This window comes from Tenrec ecaudatus, chromosome 16 (genome assembly GCF_050624435.1).
Source record: "Tenrec ecaudatus isolate mTenEca1 chromosome 16, mTenEca1.hap1, whole genome shotgun sequence".
Taxonomy (NCBI): Eukaryota; Metazoa; Chordata; class Mammalia; order Afrosoricida; family Tenrecidae; genus Tenrec; species Tenrec ecaudatus.
Window position 1 is genome coordinate 19,452,082 of NC_134545.1, and position 24,773 is coordinate 19,476,854.

The following is a 24,773-nucleotide window of genomic DNA, read 5'->3' on the forward strand; positions in this document are numbered from 1 at the left end:
GCACATGACTAGGACCAGCAGGTCCACCCTGTCTCCTGGCTTGTGCACTTGCTTTCTCTCAGAGGAGTTCCAATAAGGGCAGCCAGTAGAACCTAGCTGGCTCCAGATACAACTCTCTGCTATCAGGAAGAGGAGAATAAGTGTCACCGATGGATAAAGAAAGATGGATGGTGGAGGCATGTCTGTCTTCTGCCTCATGGCAGTTGGGGAAGTCCAACGGATATCAGATAGGGATCCCTCTATGCACTGTTTTCACACCATGTATAGACAGAGAATCACTTATAATCCCCAAAGAAAACTACTAGAGCTATTGAACAATTTTGGCAAAATAGGGTGCAGGATCAACAGGCAAAAGGCAATTGCGTTGCTATATGAGCTATGAACAAGTCCAAATGGAAATTATGAAAACAGACAGCAAAAGCATCTAAAAGAATTAAATGAATAGAAATTTTATCTCTAAATTTCTAAAAGGGGGGGGGGATGAATGAAATACCTGGGAATAAATTTAACCAAGGAGATGAAAGACTTATACCAGGGTAAGTTTTTAAAAAGGGAACAGAAAACCATGGCTGTGTAACCAGATGTTAACATCCTCCCAGAACAAAACCTCACTGCCATCAAGTCGATTTTGACTCATGGCAACACTATAGGACAAGGTACAACTGTCCTTGTGGGTTTCCAAGAACTGCTGACCTTGTGGTTAGCATCCCAACGAATAACTACACCACCAAGACCTAAAAAGTTTCCCAGGAGAATAGAAATCTGAAATATACAACCTGTTAAAATAGGAGCTTGTCCAAGGGACCCTGAAAATGCTTAAGACTATCCAGACAAGACTGGACCGGGTGACCCCTCTCCCCAGTGTTCTGAACCTCTGCACTGGGAGAGAGGAAGAGGTGGATCTTGACACCCTTCTAGACCCTAAGACTTAGGCTAATCTAACAGGACAGTAAAATACCTACCTCCCCATAGCTGGGTGGGGAGGGCTAGCCCTCATTTCATAAGGAGGGGGCAAATGTGATTGAGCCCATAAGGAGAAAATTGGCACAAGACCACCTGGAGTCCATTAGCTCCCCACAGCCCTGGGGTTGAAAAAAGACTCAGGCTGTGTTCATCTCCCTGCTTAGAGGGAGAATTTAAACCGATGCCAGGCCTCCTCTGAGATGCAGCTCCAGCAAAGACGTGTGGGACGGCAGAATTTCTTGGTTATTATCTTTTCCTTGGCTCAGTGACCGCGCTTTTGCTCATTAATCTAATCTTTGTGCAGGTAACCACAAAGGCCAGCCTGGAGACTGGGACTTTGGCAGGAAATAGGAATCAGTTTTTGTTTGTCATTAATCCCTACTCACGATAGGGTGTTGCCACATGACCCAGCCACCCTTTAACCTTCAATAGCTACAACTAGTGCACAGAGAATACTGTTCACTCTAATACCACCTGACCAACAAATAGAGGCCAATAGGAACAAGAACATCATACTGTTAGGTTTCTGGAGTGGGATATACCACGGTTCTTGCTCCGCAACACTGAAAGATTTCATGCTGCAGAAGCATTTTGTAATCTAAGTGAGTAGTTGTTAAGGAACAGAAAAGTTTCAGGTATTACAGTCTCGAAAAGACTATTTCTGGAATGGGTGCCAGGCTACCCTGGGGTTCACAACTGGCACACACAAAAAATGTGGAAAGAACACCAGAATAGGAGTGTGAAACACACACACAGGAAAACAGGAATCCCCAGAGACGAGCCCAAGAGGGTGCAGGCCCTGAGTGGGCACATTGGAGTTCCTCCACTCACAGCGTACACCTGCACAAGACTAGAGAAAAAAGAGGCTTGTCTTCCCACAGCCAGGGTACTGGGAAGACATGGTTGCAGGTATTTGGTTGACCTCATTGGCTGAGTTTAGGCCCATCCGTGTGATATGCCTAAGGTGGATGTGCCCATGGTATTGACTTTACCGTGGACCTAAGGGGCTTATGTCTGAGTTTGCTCAGTTCTGGATTTTCTCATATGTGTCCAATTACTGCCTGATTTCTTTCTAAACCCTCTATGTGGGCCTTTGAGGTTTGGGGGAGACAACCCTCCTTAGTCCCTAATCTAGTTACCTGTCAATACCTTGGATACAACAGGCAATTTCAGTGCACCTGATTAAAAAAAGGTGTCACAGACACAGACTCCAGAGAATTTCCAGATGAACAAAAGGCCTTAGACCTTCCATTGAAGAAGTTCAAAGGGAATGATGTTCAACTGCTCTAAACATATGAAAGAACATTAGACAGATACAGGAAAAAAAAACCAGAAGAGACGATACAAGAACTCAGAAAAGCACACTGTAAGAACCATCTGACCAAAAAAAAAAAAAAGGAAAACTAGGAATAATTCAAAAACTTCAAATAGAAATTCAGAAGAAAAACACCAAGATATTAGGATTGGCTAACACTGAAATAACAAAACAGAGTTGAAGCCACAGAAGCACAAATATGTGAACTTGAAGACAAAACTCTTGAATCCAAACTATAAGGAAAACAACCAAAAAACCCCCTAATTCTATGGGACACTATTAAAAGCATCAACTTACATTTGATAAGTATAGCAGAACAGAAGGAAGAAAAAATAATCATAGAGAAAATTATACAGTAAGTACGAGAAGAAAATTTCCCTAACATCATGAGAGAACAGAAAATAAATCAAGAAGGCAAAAGAACCCCAAATAGAATTGATCCCCAAAGAAAAGTGCTCAAACAAATTATAGTCAAACTTTCTGACATCAAAGAAAAGAAATTCAGAGAACATTTTTTGAGGGGGGAATTACCTAAAAAGGCAAACGATCACCTGATCTGATCCCACCACACCAAGGCAAAACACTAAAGGTGTGCAACAGAACAGCAAGGGGAACACAGCAACGAAGTCCCCAGGGAATACCAAAAATAGACTTTGGGGTCAGGGCTTGTCACCCCATCAGACTCAATTGGAAAACACTCCTAAAGACCAACAAACAGTCCTTGAACTAACTATAAGCTTTTCTGTTGCGTTTTGTTTTGTTGTCATTGGCTTGTTTTGTTTTCTTTTGTTGCTTGAGTTTGCTGTCTTGTTTTTGTGCATGTTAACTATCTCTGCAGGTCTGGCTAAATAAGATGGGCTGGATGAACAATCTGAAGGAGAAAACAATGGGACTGACAGTTCCATTGGGACATGGGAGAAGGGGAGGTGAAGGGAAAGGAAGTGGTGTTAACAAACCCAGGGACAAGGGAACAAGTGCTTCAAATCTGTGGTGAGGAAGGTGTAGGGGGCCTGGTAAGGCGTAACCAAGGGTACTGTAACCGAGAGGAATTACTGAAACCCAAATGAAGGCTAAGAATGATAGTAGGATAAGAGGAAAGTCAAAGGAAATAGAGGAAAGAGCTAGGAGGCAAATATATTTAGAGGTTTAGTATTAAGGTAGCAGATAGACATTGGGCCTCCACTCAAATACTCTCTCAATGCAAGAATACTTTGTTCTATTAAGTGCATTCTGTCCAGGAGGACATGGAAGAGGGGGAGGTGGGGAGAAAGGTAGTGGTGTTAACAAACCCAGGGACAAGGGAACAAGTAATCCAAATCGATGGCGAGGAGGGTGTGGGAGGCCTGGTAGGGCATGATCAAGGGTAATGTAACCAAGAGGAATTTCTGAAACCCAGGTGGGGACTGAGCATGATGGTGGGACAGAAGGAAAGTCAAGGGAAATAGAGGCAAGAACTGGGAGGCAAAGGACTTGTATAGAGGTCTTGATAAAGACATGTACATATGCAAATATATGTATATATGAGGATGAGAAATATATGTGCATATATGTATAGGTTTAGTATTAGGGTAGCAGAAGGACATTGAGCCTCCACTCAAGTACTCCCTCAATGCAAGAATACTGTCTTCTATTAAATTGGCATTCTATGATGCTCACCTTTCTGACACAACTGTTGAAGACAAAGCTGGTGAATAAGCAAATGTGAAGAAAGCTGATGGTGCCTGACTATCAAAAGAGATAGTGTCTGGGGTCTTAAAGGCTTGAGGTAAACAAGTGGCCATCTAGCTCAGAAGCAACAAAGTCCACGTGGAAGAAGCACACCAGCCTGTGTCATGAGGTGTCGAAGGGATCAGGTATCAGGTATCAGGCATCATCATAACAAAAAAATTTTATCACAGTGAATGAGGGGGGAGTGTGGAGTGGAGACCCAAAACCCATTTGTAGGTCACTGGACATCCCCCACTTTCCTCTAGTTCCTAAATGCTTACTGGCCCTCCCCCCACCTCCAACTATCATGATTCCAATTCTGCCTTGCAAGTCTGGCTAGACTAGAGGATGTACACTGGTACAGATAGGAACTGGAAACAGGGAATCCAGGGTGGATTATCCCTTCAGGACTAGTGGTGTGAGGGTCGATACTGGGAGGGTAGGTTGGAAAAGGAACAGATTACAAGGATCTACATGTGACCTCCTCCCTGGGGGACGGACAACAGAAAAGTGGGTGAAGGGAGATGTCGGACAGGGCAAGATATGACAAAATTTATAAATTATCAAGGGGAGTGGGGGGAGGGGAAAATGAGCTGATGCCAGGGGCTGAAGTGGAGAGCAAATGTTTTGAGAATGATGAGGGCAATGAATGTACAAATGTGCTTTACACAATTAATATATGAATGGATTGTGATAAGGGTTGTATGAGCCCCCAATGATTTTTTAAAAGGCAAACTAATATGAATAATCTAGGGATTTTCAATAGAAACCATGTAGGCAAGGTGGCAATGGAATAATATTTATAAAACTTAGTGAGGAAAAAAAAGGTGGCACCCAAGAATCTTATATCCAGAAAAATTATCCTACACATACCAGAGAGAAATGACATTTTTAGAAAAGGAAATACTAAAGAAATTTGTAAAAAGAAACCAAACAAACAAGACCAAGCCTTACAAAATGTACTCAAGAGAGTTCTTTGGTCACAGAAGCAGCAGTAGACTGCATCATAAAACCAACATATAAGATGCAATCATATAAGAGCAACAACAACAAAAAAAGAGCAACCAACCAGAGTGGAACAAAATGACAAGATTCAAAATAGACAACCAAAGATAACATTATGCAATAAAGAAATAGAATAAACTCAGGAGGGTGGAGGGAAGGTGAGGGAGAAAGCGCGAACAGATTACAAGGATCTGCACATAACTTCCCTGGGGTATGGACAGCAGAGAAGTGGGTGAAGAGAGATGTTGGGCAGTGTAATATATGACAGAATAATTTATAAATTATCAAGGGTTCATGGGGGTGGGGGAGCAGGGAGGGAGAGGGAAAATGAGCTGATACCAAGGGCTCAAGTACAAAGCAAATTTTTTGAGAATGAGGAGGGAAACAAATGTACAAAAATGCTTGACATGCTTCTCGGCCTTTTGGCTAAGATCAAGTGTAGTATCTGTTCTTATCAGTTTAATATCTGATACGTCCTCTATCCGAGGACAATATATTAAATGGATTTTTGGAGCAGGGAGTTGGAATAGGAGCTTGCTCCGTCCACTCCATGCATCGACAAAAAAAAAAAGCTTGACACAATCGATGGATGTATGGATTGTGATAAGAGTTGTACGAGCCCCCAATAAAGTGATAAAAAAAAAGAGAAAGAGCTAGAGTAAACTCAACTCATTGCTATTGAGTCAATACTGACTCAAAGTGAACTTATAGAACAGAATAGAACTGCCTGTGTTTCCGTGACTTTATTTACAGGAGTAGAAAGCATGGTCTTTCTCCCAAAAGAGAGAATAGAGTAAAAATAAAGCAGTTGAACAGAGAAGAAATTACATAGTTCACAAAAGAGAATAAACTGCCTCAAACAGGTGGGAAGAGTGGGGGGTGAAGCAAAACAAACTAACCTCAAAGAAAGTGGTGAGACCTCAAATATTTTTTAAAAGAGGAAAACCATAAAAACCTACTACACTAAAAATAATAAAAATGATAGAACTCAAAGCCACATAAAATTCCAATGAACAAAGAAACCAATAACACCATTAAAACTAATAACCACAATAAGATCATCCCTATCAATAGTAATATTGAACCTAAATGCATTAAATTCACCACTTAAGAAACAGGGATTAGCAAAACAGATATGAAAGCATTGATTCATCAATATGTTGCTTATAAGAAACACAAACTAAAAAAGGATTGGGAAAATATACTGCACTAACAGTAGTTAACCACCACTTGTCTGTCAGTTGGGTGTACTGTGGTGGCTTGTGTACAGCTGGAGATAATGTCCAAAAGCAGCAGAGTCATCTGAAGTGAACCGGTTTCAGCAGAGCTTTCAATTTTGAACAGACTGCTAAGAAGAAATAGGTAATCCACTTTAGAAGAATTAGCCACTGAAGACTTAATGGGTTACAGTGAGACATTGTCAATTACTGAAAGCCTAATGACGCAGAACACTCAGAAATGATGCCAAAAGATGAGCCCTTCAGGTCAGAAGTCACTTAAAATATGCCTTCTCAAAATAGAGTTGACCATAAGGGCTTGAATGCCTAGGGGAGGAAGCCTTTGGGGCCTTCATTTTCTGATAGGGCTCGACTAAAAATGAGAAAAAAGGGGGGAAAAACTGCAAACAGCTATTAATTGGAACTTGAAATGTACAGTATGAATCTAGGAAAATTGGGAGTTATCAAAAATGAAATGGACCACAGAAAGATCAGTACCACAGAAATGGATTGGCATCAGCTCTTTGGAATCAGAAATTCTATGGTTCACTATGTGAGAATGACAGATTCAAGGGGAAGGGTAATGTCCAAAAAACATTTCAAGATCTAGCTTTAACTACAATGCTGTCTGTGATTGGATCAGATCTATCTGCATACAAGGAAATCCATCAGATACAATTATTACTCAAATTTGTGCACCAACCCCAAAAGCTAGGGATGCAAGAAATGAAGAGCCCTACCAACATCTTCGGTCTGAAATTGATAAAAATGAAATCAAGATGTGTTAATAATTATTGGCAATTGGAATGCAAAAGTTAGAAACAAAGAGAAAGGAACAGTAGTTGAAAATATGGTCTTGATAGAAATGAAGCTGCAGATCACGATAGAATTTTGCCCGACTCACAATTTCATAGCAGATACTTTTCTCCACAATGCACATGAACTTCTCCATATAGAATACACAGAAATTAAATTTAGTACATCTGGGAATAGCTGCTGGAGAAGCGCAATTTAAACAGCTAAAACCAAGGTAGGGACCAACTTATAAATATAAGTTCAGGTTAAAACTGAAGGAAATTAAGACAAGTCCACGAGAGTCAAAATAAGACTTTAAGTATATCCTACCTATATTTTGAGAACATTTCAAGAACAGATTGACAAGAACTTCCATGTTTAGCCTGGCAGGGGTATAGCTCAGGGGTAGAGCATTTGACTGCAGATTTAGGCTGGACTCAGAAGAGGTCATAGAATAGGATATCATTGCTGATAACAGGAGGATCTTGGCTGAAAGCAGAGAATTACAGAAAGACATTTGCTTGTGTTTTATTGACTATGCAAAGGCGTTCAACCATGTGGATCATAACAAACTGTGACTAGGCTTAAGAAGAATGGGAGTTCCAAAACACTTAATTGTGCTTATGCGGAACTTGTACATGGATCAAGAGGCAGTTGTGCAGAAGAAGAAAAAAAGAGGCAGTTGCGCAAACAGAACAAGGGAATACAGCTTGGTTTAAAATCAGAAAAGTTGTAAAACGCTCCTAAGGGCCAGCAAACCATCCTTGAAGGAACTACAAGCCTTTCTTTTGTGAAGTGTTTTGTTTTGTTCTTTGTCAGTGGTTTGTTTTTGTTGTTTTATTGTCTGGTTGTATACTGTTGCTTTGTTTTCCTCTGTCTTGTTTTCGTGCATGTTAATGTCTCCACAGGTCTGTCTGAATAGGACAGGCTGGATGAACTACCTGGAGGAAAAACAATAGGGCAGACAGTTCCAGGGGGACAGACAGATCCGGGTGGGGGAGGGGGAGGAGGGTAAGGAAGTGGTGTTAATAAACACAGGGACAAGGGAACAACATGGGACCCAAAATGGTAGTGAGGGGGGAGTGACAAGCCTGATGGGGAACGATCAAGAGTAAGGTTGCATAGAGAAGAGGTATAGCTGTAACCCAGGTGGGGACAGAGCATGGTGGTGGGGCAGGAAGGAGGAAAGTCAAGGGAGAGGGAGGAAGGAGCTGGGAGTCAAGGGGCATTTATGGAGGTCTAGACAAAGTCGTGTACATGCAAACATATATATGAGGATGGGGAAATAGATCTAATTGTCTACATTTATAGGTTTAATATTAAGGTGGCGGAAGGACCTTGGGCCTCTACTCAAGCACTCCCTCAATGCATGAATACTTTCGTTTATTAAATTGGTACTCTATGATGCTCATCTCCCGACACAACTGCTGAAGCCAAAGTGGGTGAACAAGTAAATGTGGTGAAGAAAGCTGATGGTGCCCGGCTATCAAAAGATAGTGACTGGGGTCTTAAAGGCTTGAAGATAAACAAGCGGCCATCTAGCTCAGAAGCAACAAAGCCCACATGGAAGAACACACCAGCCTGTGTGATCGAGTGGTCCCAAAGGGATCAGTTATCAGGCATGATAGGATCGCTGAAGACAAATGGGTGCATAAGCAAATGTGGCGAAGAAAGCTGATGGTGCAAAAAAATAAAAATATAAATAAATAAATAAATAAATATAAAAGAAAGCTGATGGTGCCCGGCTATCAAAAGAGATAGTGTCTGGGGTCTTAAAGGCTTGAAGATAAGCAAGCGGCCATCTAGCTCAGAAGCAAAAAAGCCCACATGGAAGAAGCACACCAGCCAGTGCGATCATGAGGTGCCAAAGGGACCAGGTATAAGACATCATGCAAAAAAAAAGAATATGTGTGTGTGTGTGTGTATATGTGTGTGTGTGTGTGTGTGTGTGTGTGTGTGTGTGTGTGTATACCACATTGAATGAAGGGGGAAGTGCAGAGTGGAGACCCAAGGACCAAATGTCGGCCACTGGAGATCCCCTCATAGAGGGGTTTAGGAGAGGAGATGGGTCAGTCAGGGTGCAAGGTAGTACCGACGAAGAGCACAGCTTTCCCCCATATCCTGGATGCTTCCTCCCCCCAACTACCATGATCTGAATTCTACCTTGCAGGGCTGGATAGGGCAGAGCTTGTACACTGGTACATATGAGGGCTGGGGGCACAGGGAATCCAGGGTGGATGATACCTTCAGGACCAAGGGTGTGAGGGGCGATGCTGGGAGAGTGTAGGATGAGTGGGTTGGAAAGGGGGAACTGATTACAGGGATCCACATGTGACTTCCCTGGGAGAGGGATGGCAGAGAAGGGGGGTAAGGGAGACTCCGGATAGAGCAAGATATGACAAAATAACGATGTATAAATTACAAAGGGCACATGAGGGAGGGGGGAGAAGGGAGGGAGGGGAAAAAAAGAGGACCTGATGCAAAGGGCTTAAGTGGAGAGCAAATGCTTTGAGAATGATTGGGGCGGGGAATGTATGGATGTGCTTTATACAATTGATGTATGTATATGTATGGATTGTGATAAGAGTTGTATGAGTCCCTAATAAAACGTAAAAAAAGAAAAGGGGAAAAAAAGAAAGAAAGAAAAGAAAATGATTAGGGCAAAGAATGTACAGATGTACTTTATACAATTGATGTATGTATATGTATGGACTGTGATAAGAGTTGTATGAGCCCCTAATAAAACGTTTAAAAAATAAAATAAAATCAGAAAAGTTGTGTGTTAAGGTCTTATCCTCTCACCATACTAATTCAATCTGTATGCTAAGAAAATAATCAGTTAAGCTGTATTATATGTAGAAGAATGCAGCATCAGGATTGGAGGAAGGTTTATTAACAACCTATGATAGGTAGATGAAACATTTTGCTTACTGAAATTGAGGAACACTTGAAGCACTTGCTGATGAAGATCAAAGATTACAGCCTTCAGTATGGATTACGAGTCAATGTAAAGCAAATGAAATTCCTCACAACTGGACCAGTAGATAATATGATATAGAGAAAAGATTGAAGCTGTCAAGGATTTTGTCTTGCCTGGATCCACAATCAGTACTCTTAGAAACTGCAATCAAGAGATGAAATGACACATTGCATTGGGTAAATCTGCTGCACAAGAGTTGGAAAGCAAGGATGTCACTTGAGATTTAGGTGAGGCTGATCCAAGCCACAGTGTTTTCAGTCGCCTCATATGCATATGAAAGTTGGACATTGGATAAGGAAGACCAAAGAAGAATAGGTACCTTTGGATTATGGTACTGGCGAACAATGTTGAAATACCATGGATTGCCAAAAAACATATAATCTGTCTTGAAATAAGTACAAGCAGAATGCGCTTTAGAAGCAAAGATGGAGAGATGGCATCTCACGTACTTTGGGTATGTGGCCAGTAGAGGCCAGCCCTGGAAAAGGACGTCATATTGGTAAAATAAAGGGGCAGAGAAAAAGAAGGCCCTCAATAAGGTGGAATGGCACAGTAACTGCAACAATGGGCTCAAATGTAAGAACAATTGTGAGGATGGCACAGTACGAGGTGTGTGTCAGTCTGTTGTACAGAGGGTTGCTATGAGTTGAAACCATCTCAATGCCACCTAACAAGAACAACACAAAACAAGGGGGGGGAGGGAAGCGGAACAATGATATTTATTATAAAATAGATATCAAAGTAAAAGTCATCATAGGAGACAAGGCCTTTATATAACAAGTACAAGAAAGCATAGTACGTGGTGCCCCAACAGACTGGACTGGAAAACACTCCTAAAGGCCAACAACCGATCCTAGAACTAACTATTAAAAAAAGAGCATAGTAATAATAAATATCTTTGCACCCAATGAAAGACCTTCAAAATGCATTGATAAAACTCTTAGAGAGCTGCAGAGACAAATGGACAATACTACTGTAACAGTAGGAGACGTTAATAGACCACTTTCAGAGAAAGATTAAGTGGGGGAAAAACTCAACAAAGATACAGAAGAACTAAACACCACAATTAATCAACTTGATCTCTCAGGCCTATACTGAACACTTCCCCAACAGCAACACAGTTCTTGTCTATATACGTGGAACATACTCCAGAATAGATCATGTGTTGGGCCATAAAGTATGCATCAATAAGTTTTAAAACACTGAGATACTACAAACCAGCTTTTCGTATCACAATTCTATAAAGTTAGAAATCAAGCAAACAAAAAAAAAAACCTCAATTACATGGAAATTGAGCAACACGTTACTTAAAAACCACTGGGTAATTGAAGAAATAAAGGGTACGATTAAAAAATTCGTTAAAGCAAACATGAGCAAAAATACAACATACCCAAATTTTTGTGATACAACAAAAGTAGTTCTAGGGCAACTCATAGCAATAAGTGCACGTATTAGATGATTTTTAAAACTCAGCACTTTATTTTTTTTTCACACTGACACATTTATTTAAAAAAATACAGACTAATGGCTCTGTGGTCAGATATCATTGTGGTTCTGTGCTAACTTTCACAAAATATAACTAACTGTCATGGACTCTTCACAACTACATTCTGGACAAAAACAAAAAGGTCCACAGAGATGGCGGTCAAGACAGACCTGATGCAGACACTGGTGATGAATATTTGTTGGAAAATGAAGTTTGACAAGATGTAATAATAATAACAACATCAACATTCACGGAAGACGGAGTATCAGAGGCAAAAAGGTGCGATACCACAAGAAATCTTTTCACATTACCCAATTAATTTTATATAATCAGTCAGTCACCAGAAAAGAAAAAAAAACTTGTTCTTGTCAAGCAGAGATTTTAAGTCCATTCAATCAGAGTCTGGTATATCTTTCAGGGTCTATTCATTTGCAGCTAGGAAGACTGGAACCAGGTTCTTCACATCACATATTCTCAGGCGATGCCAAGTCTTCATATACTCTCCAATTTCTTTAAGATAAATGGAGTCGCAGCAGGGCCACGTAAATAAGAAAGTTCCGTATGGAGGAGACCACGTCCTCGCGCATCTTCCGTTTCATCTCCTCGGGGTCCAACTTCGGCGCGAGGCCCTCGATCCCGAAACATCGTGGCTGGGCTTCAGGGACTCCTCGCTAGGGATCTAGGTGCTTCTCGGATTCAAAACTCAGCACTTTAATGTAACACATACAACAATTAAAACAGGAGTACCAAGACAAGCCTTTCACCAGCAAAAGAAAATCAATAATAAAGATTAGAGCAGAAATAAATGAATTACAAAAGAAAAAATCATCAAGGAGTTAGTCCTTTGAAAGGATTTTTAAAAATTGTTTTATTAGGGGCTCATACAACTCATCACAATCCATACATACATCAATTGTGTAAAGCACATTTGTACATTCATTGCCCTCATCAGTCTCAAAACATTTGCTCTCCGCTTAATCCCTTGGCATAAGCTCCTCATTTTCCCCTCCCTCCCCACTCTCCTCTCCCTCATGAACCCTGGATAATTTATAAATTATTGTTTTGTCATATCTTGCCCTGTCCGACATCTCCCTTTACCCACTTTTCTGTTGTCCGTTCCCCAGGGAGGAGGTCACATGTAGATCTTTGTAATCGGTTCCCCCTTTCCAACCCACCCTCCCTCTACCCTCCTAGTATCGCCACTCACACCACTGGTCCTAAAGGGACCATCTACCCTGGATTTCCTGTGTTTCCGGTTCCTGTCTGTACCAGTGTACATCTTCTGGTCTAGTCAGACTTGGGATCATGATAGTGTGGTGAGGGGAGGAAGCATTTAGGAACTAGAGGACAGTTGTATTTTGCATTGGTGCTACATCACACCCTGACTGGCTCATCTCCTCCCCGAGACCCTTCTGTAAGGGGATGTCCAGTGGCCTACAAATGGGCTTTGGGTCGCCACCCCACACTCCCTGCCTCATTTACTATGATAAGATTTTTTGTTCTGATGATGCCTGATACCTGATCCCTTCAACACCTCGTGATCACTCAGGCTGGTGTGCTTCTTCCATGTGGGCTTTGTTGCTTCTGAACTGGATGGCTGGTTGATTACCTTCAAGCCTTTAAGACCCCAGACCCTATATCTTTTGATAGCCGGGCACCCTTATCTTTCTTCACCACATTTTCTTATGCACCCATTTGTCTTCAGTGATCGTATCATGGAGGTGAGCACACAGTGATATGATTTTTTGTTCTTCGATGCCTGATAACTGATCCCTTCAACACCTCATGATCACACAGGCTGGTGTGCTTCTTCCATGTGGGCTTTGTTGCCTCTCAGCTAGATGGCCGCTTGTTTACCTTCAGTCCTTTAAGACTCCAGACACTATATTTTTTGATAGCTGGGCACCATCAGCTGTCTTCACCACATTTTGCTATTCACCCGCTTTGTCTTCAGAGGTTGTGTCGGGAAGGTGAGCATCATAGAATGCTAATTTAATAGAAGAGAGTATTCTTACATTGAGGGCGTACTTGCGTATGGTATCAGGGTTATATTTGCTTCAGAAAATGGATTTGGTAATGTGTTGTCCTTTCCTATATCTGGACTACTTTGTGTAGAATTGATGTGAGCTCTTCTCTAAAAACCACCTGGTCCTGGACTTTTGGTCGTTAGGTGCATTTTAGTGACTTGATCTATTGTGTTATAGATCTGTTGAGGTTTTCTATATCAATCTGAGTTCATTTAGGTAGGTAATATAAATCCAGAAATTTTTCCATTAATCCTAGATATTTGAATTTGTTGGAGTATAGTTGCTTGTAATATTGTGTAGTTATCTTTTTTTTACATCAGTTGGTTCTGTTGTGTTGTCACCCTTTTCATTTCTTATTCCTAATACTTGCTTCTTTTCCTTTGTTAAATTTGCCAATTTAAAAAATCCTTTTAAGGTCTGTCTAAATAAGATAGGCTGGATGAACAATCTGGAGGAGAAAACAATGGGACCGACAGTTCGGGGTAACATGGGAGAGGAGGAGGTGGGGAGAAAGGTAGTGGTGTTAACAAACCCAGGGACAAGGGAACAACAAGTGATCCAAATTGGTGGTGAGGAGGGTGTGGGAGGCTTGGTAGGGCAGGTTCAAGGGTAATGTAACCAAGAGGAATTACTGAAACCCAGGTGGGGACTGAGCATGATAGTGAGACTGGAGGAAAGTCAAAGGAAATAGAGGAAAGAGCTAAGAGGCAAAGGGCATTTATAGAGGTCTAGATAAAGGCATGTACATATGCAAATATATTTATATATGAGGATGGGGAAATAGACCTAGGTGAATACATTTATAGGTTTAATATTAAGGTAGCAGAAGGACATTGGGCCTCCACTCAAGTACTCCCTCAATGCAAGAATACTTTCTTCTATTAAATTAGCACTCTATGATGCTCACCTTCCCAACACAACCGCTGAAGACAAAGCAGGTGAATAAGCAAATGTGGTAAAGAAAGCTGATGGTGCCAGGCTATCAAAAGAGATAGCGTCTGGGGTCTTAAAGGCTTGCAGGTAAACAAGCAGCCATCTAGCTCAGAAGCAACAAAGCCCACATGGAAGAAGCACACCAGCCTGAGCGATTATGAGGTGTCGAAGGGATCAGGTATCAGGCATCATCAGAACAAGGGAGTGGAGACCCAAAGCCCATTTGTAGGCCACTGGATATTCCCTTACAGAAGAGTCTCGGGGAGGAGATGAGCCAGTCAGGGTGCGATGTAGCAAGGATGAAAACTACAACTTTCCTGTAGTTCCTAAATGCTTCCTCTCCCAGCCCCGCCCCCCCCCGCCCCAACTATCATGATCCCAATTCTACCAAGCTCCCTGTCCCCCCCATGACCCCCTAACTTCCTGTTCCCTAAGGGATCCATTACTCCTGTTACTGTTTCTGAAGGGTTATTTATCTTGGTTTTCATGTTTCGGATGATCTTAATTATACAAATGAACATACTCAAGTTTAACATGATTAATGAGGTAAAACAAATAAAACCCATAATAGTAAGGGGAGGAAATATTAAAGAACTAGAGAGTCCTATGGGTTTCATCAGTGCTAAACCACACCCTGGATTTATCATCCCTTCTGTGTGGCCCTTCTGAGAGGGACTGTCCAATGAATCTTACAGGTGGCTTTTAGGTCTCCATTACATCCCCACACCCCTTCACATCTATTTGGTTGCTTTGTTTTGAATTTCTGATACCTTTTCTTGTCGACACCTCATGATCATATAGGTTGGTATGCTTCTTCCATGCGAGATTTGTTGCTTCCCTGCTTGATGGCCGCTTGTTTGACTACAAGCCTTTAAGACTCCAGACATTATATATTTTAATAGCTGGACACCATCAGCTTTATCTACCACATTTGCTTCTGCACACATTTTGTCTTCAGCAATCATGTCAGGATGGTGAGTATCATACAATTCCAATTAAAATAAATCATTCTTGCACAGAGGTAAGATTTAAGTAGAGACCCAAAGTCCATCTGGCTCCCTGTTGCATGTGCCCTTATATACACATATAAACAAATATGCAAATATTTGAATATTTTTATATTTACATATATACACATATATGTATACCTATACATAGTTTTTTTTCTTTCTCCTTGCCTTCTTTTTTTCTTCCTGCCCCGCTGTCATGTTTACCTCTCAGTAATGCTTCTCAGATACAATTCTATTGATCAGACATGACCAGAAAAGCTACATCCTCCTTACCATCCATTTTAAGACCCTTACTATTCCCCTGCACCAGTCTTTTTTAGCTCACCACTATCCTCCCCTCCCCTGCCTCCTCCCCTCCCCTGCCTCCTCCCCTCCGCTGCCTCCCAGGAGCAGTCTGTCTTGTCGCTGTCTTCGTAGAATTCCCTATCTTGCCTATCTTGTATAGATGAACACACACACCAAGAGAGAAAGAGAGAGAGAGAGAGAACAAACATACAAGTAGTCGCAAGTCTATGAGAGAGAGAGAGAGAGAGAGAGAGAGAGAGAGAGAGAGAGAGAGAGAGAGAGAGAGAGAGAGAGAACAAACATAAAAGTTGTTGCAAGTCTATCCGGGATCCTGACACAGAGCAGATGAATATGTCTCTGTTAAGTAGGCACGTTATAATCCATCAGTCCAGTCCTCTTTTCTCTCCATATCTTGAGTCCTTCTTACCTAACAACACATACACCTTATTGGTCTTCAGTATTTGTGTCAGAAAGTTAAGCATCCTAAAAGCCCCCCCCCCCCCATTGATATTCCTGCAGTCAGGGATGGCGAAATCTAATGCTCTGGCTTCGCTCCCATCATTGGTCCATTGTACTCCCCTCTTGATTTGTCCCCAGGTGAGTAAGTCAGACCAGCTGCTCTCCATGAACTGTATCTTCAAGGCTGACTTCTGTAGCACTGCCATCTAGGGAGAGGACATCACCCCTCAAGCTGAGACCAGCCCTGCAGTCATCTCTGGGAATGAGCGGCTCTGAGCAGGACCATTGCCTTCAAGAGCCGGCACACGGGAATGGGGTCTACTCTTGAGAAATATCTACTCAACTCTTTTGCTCATTTAAAAATTTTATTGTGTTTTCATTGAAGTGTCCTAAACCCCAAACCCACTGTCATATAGTCAATTCCGACACATAGCGAGCCTATATGGGGCTTCTGAGGCTTTGTAAATTTTTACAGGCACAATCTGACACCACCAGCATTCCTTCATTGAAATGTAGGAGTGATTTTTATATTCTTATCAGATGTTTAGTTTGCAAACATTTCTCCCATTTAGTAGCTTGTCTTTTTACTTTCTTGGTAATATGTTCTAGTACTATTCTGGGAGAGAAAAGATCCCAAATTTAAATATCTTCTATAGAGATCCCTTTATTAAGCCTTCAACTGGAAAAGACAAGACAAAGCCAAATCATAAGGATGGAGGAGACCATCAGTTTGAGGCCAAAATGTGTCCAAAGGACTCATGGCTATGTGATCAATTTTACAAAAAAAAATTATACCAAAATATATGTAGTGGAATCATATTTAAAGATGAAATGAATTACTGAAACCTAAATGAAGGCTGAGCATGATAATGGGACCAGAGGAAAGTAAAAGGAAATAGAGAAAAGAACTAGGAGCCAAAAGGCATTTGTAGAGGTCTAAATACAGGCATGTACATATATAAATATATTTATATGTGATTATGGGGAAATAGATCTATGTGCATGTATTTATAGGTTTAGTATTAAGATACCAGATGGACATTGGGGCTCCACTCAAGTCCTTTATCAATGCAAGAACACTTGGTTCTATTAAACTGGCATTCCATGATGCTCGCCTTCCCGACAGGATCACTGAAGACAAAGCGGGTGCATAAGCAAATGTGGTGAAGAAAGCTGATGGTGCCTGGCAATCAAAAGAGATACCATCCAGGGTTCTTAAAGGCTTGAAGGTAAACAAGTGGCCATCTAGCTGAGAAGCAACAAAGCCCAAATGGAAGAAGCACACCAGCCTGTGTGATCACGAGGTGTCAAAGGGATCAGTTATCAGGCATCAAAGAACAAAAAACCATATCATTGTGAATGAGGGGGAGAGCAGATTGGGGACCCAAAGCCCATCTGTAGGCAACTGGACATCCCCTTACAGAAGGGTCGCAGGGAGGAGCTGAACCAGTCAGAGTGCAGTGTAGCAATAAAAAAACATACAACTTTCCTCTAGTTCTTAAATGTTTCTTCCCCTTCCGTCACCCCCCCCCCCATTATCATGATCTCAATTCTACCTTATAAATCTGGCTAGACCAGAGGGTGTACACTGGTACAGATAGGAACCGGAAACACAGGGAATCCAGGACAGATGATCTCTTCAGGACCAGTGGTGAGAGTGGCAATACCAGGAGGGTGGAGGGAAGGTGGGGTAGAAAGGGGGAACCAATTGCAAGGATCTACATATAATTCCCTCCCTGGAGGACAGACAAAAGAAAAGTGAGTGAAGGGAGACATCGGACAGTGTAAGACATGACAAAATAATAATAATTTATAAATTATCAAGGGTTCATGGGAAGGTGAAGAGGGAAGGGAAAATGAGCTGATACCAAGGGCTCAATGTGGAAAGCAAATGTTTTGAGAATGATGAGGGCAACAAATGTACACATGTGCTTGACACAATGGATGGATGTATAAGAGTTGTGATAAGAGTTGTACAAGTCCCCAGTAAAATGAAAAAAAAAAGATTAAATGGAGATCTGACACATGCTACAACATGAATTAACCATGAAAACATTAAACAAACAAACAAAAATCACTGCTATTAAGTCATTGCTGATTTATAGCTACCTTAGTGGAGCCCTGGTGGTGTAGTGGTTATGTGTTGGGCTGCGATCTGCTAGGTTGTCAGTTTGAAACCACCAGCAGCCCCTTAGGAGAAAGACTGGGCATTCGAATCCCATAAACAGTTACCGTTTCAGAAACCCAGAGGGTCGCTATGAGTTAGCATTGACTCGATGGCAGTGAATTTTCATGAATTTAGTCAGACACAAAGAACAAATGTTATATAATCCCATTTGGATGAAAAAAAAATCTAGAATATGCAAATGCATAAAGCCAAAAAAAAACCAAGCTTCTTGCCATTGGGTTGATTCTGTCTCATAGCTACCCTCCCCTAAGGTTTCTGTGATTCTTAGAGAAGCAGGCAGCCACATCTGTCCCCAGAGGCAGGACTAGTGAGTTTGAACTGTCGACCTTACCGTTACCAGCCCAATGCATAACCCAGCCCAATGCATAGCCCCGGGCCAACAGGGATCCACAGGAAAATGCATAAACCAAAGTCCCACCGTCAATTCTAACTCATAGTGACCTGAGTAGCATTTCCAAGGCTAAAATCCTTGTAGGAGCAGATAGCTTCATCTTTCCCCCAAGGAGCGGCTGGTGGGTTCAAACCCCTAGCCCTCAGCTTTGTGGTTCTCAGCCAAACACTTAACTCACTGTGCCAAATGCATACAGATATCATCCAGAACCACCCAGCTAAACCTCTCCGGAATTCCTGACCTACAGGAACCATGAATGGTAATAACTGCTTATTAGTGTTGTTTCTCCCCGTTCGTCATCAGTCAGTTTATTGTGGTCGTTTGCATTTTTGCTGTGCTGCTGAAAACTATGCCACTGGTATTTCAAATACCCGCAGGGTCCCCCAGAGCGAACGGATTTCAGAAGAGCTTTCTGAATAAAGAACAGCCTAGGAAGAAGGACGAGGCAGCCCACTTCTGAAAAATTAGCCCCTGGCAACCTTATAAACAGCAACAGAATATTACCGGATATAGCTCCAGAAGATGTGTCCCGAGGGTTGGAAGGCATCCAAAATATGAATGGATTGATATAGGACTAAAGCAATGGGCTCAAACCTAAAAATAATTTTGAAGATTTTGTTCTTGCTGCACATACGATTGCTATGCGTTGGAGCCCAGTTCACAGCACCTAACCACAACTGTTGTTGTAAGCCAGTCTTCTTGTTAGCCTGTGACTCAGCCCTAGGTCCTGCTGAACAAAACGTTACTCAATCCTACAACATCCCCCTCATCAGTTGCCGGATCACATCACATCATCTGGCTGCTTTTCAGAAGCGGCTCATCAAACTTGTCTTCAAGCTGGACGCTCTGTGTTCCGCATCGGAGCCTAATGAAAAAGACTCTGGGGTGGCAGCTGTACTTGAGGTACAATGGCTAGGGACTGAACCCAGACTTCACCATAGAAGGTGCGAATTCTACCACTGGGCCACCACCAAATCCCAAACACCAAACTTACTACCGTGTGGGTTTCTGAGACTGGAACTCTTTACGGGAGTAGAAAGCCTCCTCTTTCCCTTGCAGAGTGTATAGTCATTCCCAGCTGCTGACCTTGAAGTTAGCAGTTCAACAAACAACTACTATGCCACCAGGATTATCATAGCTCTCTAAACTCATTTCTCAGTGGTCAAATTTGTTACGTTGCCGCTCTGACGGATACGAAGAGCAGTATCTATCTACATTCAAAGTCATGCACCATGCTGAAACCCAGCAATCCCACTACAGCTATGTTGAACATTTTCTCTAGAGGAAAACATCCTAATTGAAGAGATGTATTGCAACATATTTTAAAAGGGGAAAGGAAGGAGCCAACATTGGATATGGGAGAAGGGAGGATCAATATCTACAAGGAAACCATGATGCACTTGTAGTGTTGACTAATCTGTAGTAGGTAGATATGGGGGCTTATAGGAAAAAAAGCAAATAGTAAATGAAAAGGACAAGCCACAGAAAGTTGCCCACTGCATCATGTCTGTAAAACAATCAAGAGCTTGTAGGACTGAATCCATCCGCTCACTGATCTCCATCAGATGACCTTCAGAGTCTCTACTGTTGGAACCCAAACCCATTGACTTTGATTCTGACTCATAACTACCCAGGAGGACAAAGTAGAACTGCCTCATAGGGTGTCCAAGGCTGTGATTGCAGATGGCCTCCTCTTTCTCCTGGTGAGTTTGAACTGCCGACCTCACCTATTGGTTACCATAGGTAATGAATCTCTGAATGCTGACCCTGTTGGGGTGCTCGAGGCTGGCCAATCTGGAGTGAAGCTTGAGCCCAGGGCTGGTGTTGTTAGGATTCTTGTCTGGAGGGAGTTGTTGGAAGTGGCAGCTCCATGCTGATGCCCCCAGAGGCCTAGCAGTGGCTCCAGGGTCAAAAGTGAGGCCCAGTGTGGTGTTGGGCCTGCAGAACCTCAGTAAAGGTGGACTGGTCGTTTCAGTGGCAGGCCGTGGGAGTGTCTGGGACAGTGCGAATAAGCTCCCACTGGTTTGAGTGAGGAGCCTTGAGAAGAGTAGCTTGGGAGGCAGTATCTTGATTATGCGCATTTGTTAGGTTGGGTTCTGTAGAGAAGCAAAACCAGTGGCACTTATTTATGTGGGTACACAGAAAGGTTTATATCAAGAAATGGCTCACACAGTTGTAAAAGTGGGTGAACCCAGTCCATAGCTCAAATAGTAAGCTGGAGCTTTCTCCTGACTTGTATAGATGGGAGGTGGGTGATAAAAAGCCATGAAGTTAAGAAGACCAGCAGTTGATGGATGCAGAGTTGAATGAATCCAAGGTCGGCAGTCTGCTGATGGTTGCTAGGTTTGGCAGACAATATGGCGGGCAGCTAAAGAACCAGATGCAGGACCTCGATCCAGCAAAAGTAACAAGCTTTCCCATGGAGCCTTTCTTTCCATTGCATCCAGGCTGTGACCTAATCCAGGGGACGTCCTTCCACCACTGCTGACCTTTCCCAGAGTTCATCACATGGAGTTGTACAGATGGAGATACCATAATGCAGTTGATGACCTTGTGTAAGATCATATCATGGGAGGATTATTGGCAAACTATTGAAAACCCTGGCCCAACCAACTTGACCCAAAGCCTGACTACCACACAAGGGAGCCCGACATTAAACGTTGGATGCAGATGCTCTGGTGGGAGGGGGTTGGACTTGACCGTGGAAGCTCATATGGAGAGAAGGGCATGAGAGTCCCAGATTGGAGGAGTTTCTACAAGAGAGACAGGAGAATCCACCCTGCGGTGGGTAGGTGGCTCCAGGCAGCAGGTGCTGGGAGCGAGAAGGTCAGAAGTGGGATCTGCTACCGCTGTAGCTGGCCCAGAGTGAGCTTAAACTCGAAAAAGGAAGGGACTGAGCAGCAGCTGCGGGGCAGGCGAGTCAGGCGTTGCAGATCTAGCCACCCTCCTTACCCCAAACTCAGCCACTGTAACTTTCTGAGTGCTAAATTTGGGATGGTGATAGGACACCCTAGAGAGGACAACACTTGCCTAAGACAGCCACTCAGCTTGATTAAACTGGAGATCCAAATCCTATTGACTGATTTAGTCCAGGGAGATCATGAAAATGAACCCAGAGCTACCCTGGGTTTTTTTCAGCCACCTCTGAGCTCTTGTTCCTTGTCCCTGAAATTCAGCCATTCACTGTTATAACAAAGCCCCACTATGTATAACTTCCCCAGGATCCAGCTTATCCCAAGGGTCCACTTTTAAGGTCATCTTGTCATAGGCTTGCCACCTAACAGGCTCACCACGGCTCCGATGATTTCCTTTTGAAATGGAGCTTGTACCTAACCTTCCAAACCTGACCATTCGGATGTGGGTCTTTGAAGAGTGCAGGAAGGACCCAAAATAATTCTTTTAAGATGTCTTACCTCTCCTCGCCCCACCCTGTGCTCAGTCCCTTGAAAACGGCACCCAGTTACCACCCCTTCTGGCACAAGGGGAAACCCTGTGGGCTAGTCAGCTGAGACAACAGGGGAATCAGAATCCATTACTGAAAGCAAAGACACCAGCCCAAGTGGGGGCAGCCTTCGGTGAACCTCGTTTTTCTTCTGCTTCTGACACCTCTCTCATGACAGATGGAATGACCTCCATGTTGGCACGACTGGATTCACTTGCGACTGTGTCCCTGATTCTCTCTCCCTCTGGCATAGCCTCCCTGAAGCTTGTGTGCCAACCAATTCTCAGCTGGTGACCAGTGATGAGCTCTCTGGTCTGCCCGCCCGTTAAATCCAGACACCGGCCTTAGGAGGGAAGCCGCTCTGGGAACACCAGCATGGAAGGACCTACTTCCCTACACTATACATTGTCATCACTTTCGTACCCAAGCCTGCGCTCCAGAGGCCCTCTTCAATCCCATGATGCACTCACAACAAGACACAAAGTAGGCCCTCTCACTTCCAAGGGACCCCCCAAATTTCCCTGCACTGGCCAAGAGATTAAACCAATACCGGATGTGCCTGATGCACTAAGACCCCACACTGGCTCTGTGCCCTCGGGGTGATGGTCAAGAAGACTCAAAACCTTATGCCAACTGGCATGGAGACTGTTGGCCCTTTGACACCGTCTGCCAAGGCCACCTGTTCTGCCCTGCCCATTACTGGTTCCTTGATGGAAGGATGCTGGTTTTTCCGTCATACCATGTGCTGTGTGAAATAACTACCGCACTCAGCCTTAGGCAATGCGGATGCCTCTGTCATGATCACTGATTCCTAACAAAGGTTACACTTGACATCCTAAGCAGTACAGCTGTGCATCCTGCTCTATCACCTGCTGTATCACCCTCGAGAGCCCCTAACCTCATAAGATGCCGCTTTTAAAGATCTTTCAACAATTCCAATCTAGGAAATGGACCTAAACATGAACCTGCATCCCCTCACAGAAGGGTCACAAGGAGAGGACGAGTCAGCCAGAGTGCAGTATGGCACTGACGAAACACACAGCATCCCTCTGGTTCTTTAATGCTTCCTCCCTCCACTATCATGACCCCAGTTCTACCTTACAAACCCGGCTACCAGAGCATGTACAGTGGTACAGATAAGAGCTTCCGACACATGGAATCCAGGACAGATAACCACCCCCCTCGCCAGGAACAGTTGTGAGAGTAGCGATACCAGGAGGATTGGGGCTAGGTTGGGGGAGAAAGAGGGAACTAAAAGCAATGATCGATGTATAACTCCCCCTCTCTGAGAGATAGATGAACAATAGACACATGGGTGAAGGGAGATAGCAGATGATGCAAGATATCAAAGTAATAATAATTTATCAAGGGTTCACAAGGATGGGAGGCACCCTGATACCAAGGGGCCAAGTAGAAAGAAAATGTTGTGAAAATGATGGTGGAAACATATATACAAATGCCCTTGATGCAATTGATGTATGGATTGTTATAAGAGCTGTAAGAGCCCCCAATAAAGCAATTTAATTACACACCCCAAAAAATGCATCTCTGAATTCCCTTGGGAGCGAATCTTTCTAAACTATAGTCTGTTGGGATTACATATCCCTCACACAAGCTTCCTTCAGCTTTCTATGGTCTGCTAGTCACCAAGGGAGACACTCCCCACAAATCGCCTCTCATATAACCCCCTCTCCCTACACATTTAGTGTCTCCATCAATCTCTCATCGGCTCAGAGGTGTAGGCCTGATAGAGGATGGGTGAGTCATGGCATATAACCCTGGAACTATGAAAAGCTCACAGAAACAAAGGTAGAAACTTGGAGGGCCCTTTACCCTGAGAAAGTGCTCCCCTCCACATCCTTTCTCGTCTAGAACCCTGCCACAATAGTCTTCTCTAAATGACCCAGACTCCCCTAACTCCTTGCAATGACTAGAGTTCATTCCTCCCAGATTCATCAGCAGAAGGAACTGTGGGTTGCAAACATAAAAATAATCTCTGAGAGCAGATGTTATCCATCTATGGACATGACAACGCAAAGCACAAAAACACAGGCTCCCCTGACCACTGGAACCTCAAATGACACCTCCAAATTTACACTTCACCTCTGAGGGTAAACTCCCACTGACCCTGGGGTACATCCAAGGAGAAAAAACAATTATCAAATTCATATCCCCCCGGCTTTGGTTACTTGGTTTCCCCTGGTGGTGTGGCAGCTCACAGATCCCAGGGATTCGCTATAATAAGAACCATTTGCTTCAAATAGACAAGCGGAAGTACTTGGACTTGTGAGAGGACCTGGACGTTCCCTAAATGATCCCTTTCCCACATATCACCGAGCTTGTGTATACAGCCGGAGATCTAGCTAATTCTACAGTTTGTGGTAGAATCTGGCAATATGGTTGATCTAAACCAACCTGGTTCTAGCCCAACAACTCTGCGAACTTGACAAGGTTCCGGTCTTGCCATTAGCTTTCCTCCTGCCCTCAAATTAAGCTGCAGCTCCTGATATACAGGCACGCCCTAGATCGAGATAGTTCTGGAAAATGGGCCACTCCTTTGTTTGGACTAC

General features: G+C 43.1%; 1 non-coding gene and 1 pseudogene across 1 annotated transcript; one reads left to right on the plus strand and one right to left on the minus strand.

Moving 5' to 3' along the window:
- Nucleotides 1–5,396: 5,396 nt before the first annotated feature.
- On the plus strand, nt 5,397–5,586 carry LOC142429947 (U2 spliceosomal RNA). Its single transcript, XR_012780456.1, has one exon. It is a non-coding gene; the product is annotated as a U2 spliceosomal RNA (small nuclear RNA).
- A 6,176-nt stretch (nt 5,587–11,762) lies between these two features.
- The window catches only part of LOC142429634 (mitochondrial import receptor subunit TOM5 homolog), a 33,684-nt pseudogene continuing 20,673 nt past the window's right edge, over nt 11,763–24,773 (minus strand).